Source organism: Halichoerus grypus, unplaced genomic scaffold (genome assembly GCF_964656455.1).
Source record: "Halichoerus grypus unplaced genomic scaffold, mHalGry1.hap1.1 HAP1_SCAFFOLD_58, whole genome shotgun sequence".
Taxonomy (NCBI): domain Eukaryota; kingdom Metazoa; phylum Chordata; class Mammalia; order Carnivora; family Phocidae; genus Halichoerus; species Halichoerus grypus.
The window spans coordinates 36,633-42,500 of record NW_027555007.1 but is presented as its reverse complement, the minus strand read 5'-3'; positions in this window follow the sequence as shown (position 1 = coordinate 42,500).

Below are 5,868 nucleotides of genomic sequence, written 5' to 3'. Positions count from 1 at the left end.
CGCGCGGCCGCGACAGCCACGACGGACAGCCGGGACCCGACCCACGCCCGGGCACGCGCGCCGGAGCGGGGGGCCACGGCCGGGGGGGGGGGCGGAGGCCGTCCCCTCGTCAGCACACAACGCCACCGCCGGACTGGCGGGCGGCGGCGGACACGGATGGGAGGCCGCAGCGGGCCTGGGAAGCGCCAGCGCACAGGGGGCGCGCGGCACCGGATCGGCAGCCGGACGGGGGGAGGCCACAAGACGGCTCAGCGGCGAGGAACTAGGCGGCGCCGGAAACGGGAAAAGCGGCGGGGGCGGAGAGAGGACGGCGGGCAGCCGCGAGGAAGCTCAGGGAGCCCTTTCAAAAGCGCCTCCGGACCAAAGGTCGGACACCGAGGGCCACACGGGGTCCCACCACCCGAGGCCTCCAGCACAAGGGCGGTCCCGTGGCACCCAAGGACGCCGACCTGGCCCCCACGGCGGGCCCTGGCAACCTCGCGGGGCTCGGGCCCCGAAACACCACCAACACCACCGCAGTCACGCCCGGCCCCCAGAAACGCTCTCCCGCACGCACAACGACGCCACCCCCGCCACCCAGCTGGAAGCCGGACCCGCGCGGGCCCTTCTCTCCTCCTCACCAGGGGACCGAGAGCACTTCGCCTGGGGACGACCACCCCCCGGAAAACCCGTAGCTACGGCCCGGGGAGGGGACGACACCCAAACAAGCGGCGAGGCCGGTTTCGGTCCCGAGAGAGCGGATCGAGGACACAGACGCGCCTTCAGGCATCCGGTCGAGGCAAACGGCAGCGGGAGTGCGTCGGCGGCGCCGGGGAGGAGGAAGCACAGCGGGCTGAGGGCCGGGAGCGCGTGGGGGGAGAACCGGTTCGGGGAAGGGCGCGCCAACGAAGACGCAAGCCGGGCCACCAGGTAAACGTGCACGGGATCCCACCGCCACCAGCACGAGAGCGGTCCCGCGACGCCCAGGACGCCAGCCGGCCTCAGCACCCTTGGCGAGCCTCCCCACGAACCGGGCCCCACACCGCTGCGGCCCAGACCCACGTGAACCCCCGCCGCGGGGCCCCGTCTTGAACCTCCGTCCATCCGGTCCGTCCCGGAAAGTCGCGACCCTGGAGAAGCGCCCCCAGGCGAGAGCGGCCCGACCCGTGCCCGGAACGCCACCCCCAGCGGCGACTCGGGACGGGAGCGGGCGGGCAGACAGCCGCTCGCGCGGCACGGGGAAGCGGGGCGCGCGGGGGGCGCCCCCCGAGCCCCTCGGGAGACAACACCGCGAGGGAGCGGCCGCGCGCGCGCTCGCTCGCACACGCACGCGGGAGCCCCACGCGCCGGACGCCGGCCAGGCCCGGCGGGACCCTCCCCCGACTCGGAGGGGGGAGGCGCAGGCCGCGGTAGGCAAAGAGCGGCGCTCGGCCCCACCGCGGGGCCGGCAAAATCAGACCCCCTCACAGAGAGGAAGAGCTCTGCCCAACACGCAACGGTAGTCACCCCGCGTCGGTGGCCACACTACACGCGCAGAGGAGGGGCGGCGGCTGGGGGGTTCCGGTACCCCAAGGCACCCTCTCGGATCGCTAGAGAAGGCTTTCTCACCGAGGGCGCATCGCCCCCACCCAAATCGTCCCCCCCGCCCGGCCGGGCCCCGCGGAACGGCGTTCCAAAGGCCTTACAAAGCCAAGGGCTCCGGGGGGCGGGCGGTGGGTTCACGCGGCAAGGGGACAGGCAAACAGGGCAATCCTGAGCGCTCGCGGCCGGGACCCCAGAAGGAGACCGCCTCCGCCCTGCCACACACGCCATGCTCACGTCACCGACCACCGGGAGCCTCGCGCCTCGGGCGAGGCAACGACAAACGGAGACAGGCACGGCATGCCGGGCAAAAAGGCAGCAGCCCCTCGGTTGGCCAAGCGCCATGGCGCTGGCTCGGCCCGCCGCAAGCGGCTCACACGCCCCACACCAAAGTCCAATCCCCACCACCAGCACAGCTTGTGGCAGGCGACGACGAGGCGCCCGCGTCCCACGGGGGGGCGGGGTGGGCCTCCCTTACCGACTCCACCACCCGCTCCTCGGACACGCCACCGACAGCGGTGGCCCGAGGGAGGGGGTCGCTGGGAACGGGAAACGACGCTACCGGCTCGGCTTCGGGCACCTGAGACGACCTGGAGCGCTCCAGGGGCACCACGGAGAGCCACGCGCAACGCGCTCAGCACGCCCAAGCGGGTGAGCAGCGCGGCGCCGGGACGGCCCTCCCCGTGGCGGGGAGGGCCGCGCACCACACGAAGCCAGGGGAGGCAAGCGAGAGTGTCTGCTGCGTCAGGGGACCCCGGTCCCGCGAGCGCCGTCAGGCAGAACACGGGAGGGCGGGGTCGGGCCGGAGCCTGCACACCCCCCCACACCCCCCACCTCACCGCCACGGCGGGCAGAGGTGAAGGAGCGAGGGGCCCGCGGGCAGAACGAGAAGAGCGGTCCCATTCGCCATGAACGTCCGTCCCTCGTCTGACGCGGCTTAGGCCCGGCCCGGGAGAGCACGAGAGCACCACATCGATCTGGCAAAACAGAAACCCCGAGAAGGTCCCGAGGAGGGGAGAGGCCGGTGAGGACAGCAACCCGACGGAGCCTGCTTCAGCCTCACCGACACCCCCTCGAAAACCCTAGGGCGGGAACAGCCGGACAACCCCAGAAACGAGAATGCCTGACACGCGGCACGGAGCCTTGCGGGATGGGGGGTTGTCACGACCGCAGCCGGGTGCCTGCAGAGTGAAGTGCGCGGGGTAAAGGACCCACGCGCCCCCTGCCCACACTGCCCTCGGGTGCTGGAGACCGGAGGCGGCACCAACGGCCTGGACCACCTGGAGGCACAGGAGCCGCCGCACAGGCCCACGCGGACGGCTCCAGCCAGCGGCGACAGAGCCGGGCTTGGCATCACGGTCAAGCCCGGAGCCCTGCCACACGCCCAGAGGCCCACCTCTCTTAAGGAGAGGATCACCACAACACAACGTGCCAGCACCTACCTGGCAGCAAAAAGCGCTCATTTCGGGTGAGAAAATAGCTGGCGCCGCCCGGCGGGGCCTAGCCACAGGTCACCGGGATCTCCTGGGACCGTGGCCCGGCCACGGGCCCCCAAGCACTATTCCATCACCCCCGGTTCCCCCCGGAGCCCCCAGGGCCATCTGGTCGACCCCGGGAACGTGGTGGCAGCCGGCAGCGAGTAGGGACTTGGCGGGAGTGGGGAGCGGCCCGGAGAGGTCCGGGTCCGGGTCCGGGTCCGGGTCCGGGTCCGGGTCCGGGTCCGCCTGTCGTCCCCATGTTGGGACTTAGAAATTCTCACCAAGTTCGACGGAGGCCCCTGCGGACGCCCTCCTCCCCGGGCCTCAGGACCGCCCCATGCCGGTCCCTGACTCCCGGCCGGGACTGAGGAAAGGGGGCGATACCGCGGAGGCGTCCCCCCGAAGGCCGGACCTCAACGGGAACCGCAGCCGGGCCCCTGGGGCGCTCGCGGCCCGACCCGACCCGGTCCGGTCCGGTCCCCACCTCCGCAGCGGGCCTCGGAAAACTTAGTGAGAATCTCGGGTCCGATGACCGGGACCCCACGCGTGCCCGCGGCCGGGCCCGTCGCGCCATCCACGGGCTTCCCCGCAAGGCTCAGGCCGGTCCCCAACCGCCCGAGCGTGACACGGAAGGCCCAACGACCGACGGGAGCCAGGGGCCGGATGGCGCCCGGGCGCCGGACGCAGCCTCTCCCATTTCCCCCCGCAACCCCGCGGGCGGAGGGGGGGGGGGCACCGGCGGGTGCTGGTCGACCCGTCCAGGCGGCCCCCCAACGCGGCTCTCCGGGAGCGAGGCGGCGGCGCCACCACCACCCTACAAACCTGGAGGCTCAATCTCCCGCGAGCGGAGCGCGCGCCGACGGCCCGGAGACAGCGGGACGATCGCGCTAGCGTCGCCGGCCTCCTGGAACTCCGCCTCGGGAACCGCGGCCAAATACAATCCCTTGCCGACATCGCCGACGCTCCAGCGGGGAGACGCTATATAAAAGCGGACGCCAGGTGGCGCGAGACAACCGGCGCGAACAACAACGAGGCGGATCCGGATCGCGGGCCCGCCAAGGCGCACAGCCGGCCGCCCGGCCGCCCGATCTCGTCCCGGCCCGCTTCGGAGGGGCTGGCGGAGGGCGGAGGGCGGGCGGCCCCCGGGGCGGCGGCCTCGGGAGCTCCCGGCCGGCACAGGCGCGACTCCAGCAGCCCAGGGGAGACTTGGAAAACGCGTCCGGGCCGCTGCCGCCGGAAAGGGGGCCAACTGGCCACGGGACGCGCCCCGGGAGAAGCGGACACGAGCGGAAAATTCCCCGCACGGGCCTCCCACAGTGGCACACCTGCGGCGCCCGGGCTTCCGGGAGGACTTAAGACAAATTTCGGCGGGCAAGGACCGTAAAACCGACACCAGGCGAGTACTCCGACAACCACCACCGATGAACCTTCTACCTTCTATCATTTTAAGGGGAGGAGGAGGTCTCTCTGAAGCACACGAAGAAAGCTCAGGACAGCAAGGGGGGGGGGGGGGATTGACACACACACCGCCCCCAGAAAGCTGCAAACCGAATCCGTCTCTGCACGTACCACGATAACGCCCAAGGACAACAAACGGGGCGGGGGCGGGGGCGGGGGCGGGGGCGGGGGGCGGGGGCGGGCCGGGGGCGGGGGCGGGGGCGGGGGCGGGGGCGGGGGCGGGGGCGGGGGGAGGCGCGGAATGGGGAGGAAGGGAGTTAAAATAGCCGTTCACTCAATAAATCCAGTTCCGGGACATCCGTGCCGTCCAACACTAGTACGCGGCGGGCGGGGGAGGTGCTCTAGAAGAGCTAAATATTGATGATGATGATGATGATGATGAAGAAGAAGAAGAACTGTTCCGTGCTATTAAGGGTAAAAGAAAAACAAGGCGTAGAACTTCCTCTGACCCGTAAAGGAAAAAAAAGAAAAAAAAAAAAGGTTTGGGTTTTGTTTTTTGTTTCTTCGTTTTTTGTTTTTTCTTTTTTCCTTTTTCAACTAAACGCATTTCAGGGCACCTGACTGGCTCCGGTCGGAGGAGGCCCACGCGACTGCGACTCTTGATCTGCAGGGGTCGTGAGTTCCAGCACCACGCTGGATGATCACTCAAAAAGCTTTCAAAAACAAACACACAAACAACCGACACCGAGCAGCATTAACCATCAAAGATAGACACCTGTGACGACTAAGTCGTCAGAGGAAACCACGAACAGCAGTAGCAGAGGATAGGACACTAGAGGGCAACAGAGCCCCATCCATAGGTGCTATGGGCCCTTGAACGCTTTCTGTGTCCACTAGGGACCTCGAAAAAACTTCACTCCCCTATCCAGGGAGGAGAGGGGAGAAGCAACCTCCAGCAAGAATTCCTTCGATTAAAGGTAACTCTTACTACATTAAACTTCACCATTTCGGTGACAGATGTTGGCGGGGATGCGGAGAAAGGGGAACCCTCCTACACTGTTGGTGGGAATGCAAGCTGGTGCAGCCACTCTGGAAAACAGTATGGAGGTTCCTCAAAAAGTTGAAAATAGAGCTACCATATGATCCAGCAATTGCACTACTGGGTATTTACCCCAAAGATACAAAAGTAGGGACCCGAAAGGCTACGTGCACCCCGATGTTTATAGCAGCAATGTCCACAATAGCCAAACTGTGGAAAGAGCCAAGATGTCCATCAACAGATGAATGGATAAAGAAGATGTGGTATATATATGCAATGGAATATTATGCAGCCATCAAAAGGAATAAGATCTTGCCATTTGCAACGACGTGGATGGAACTGGAGGGTATTATGCTGAGCGAAATAAGTCAAAGAGAGAAAGACATGTATCAT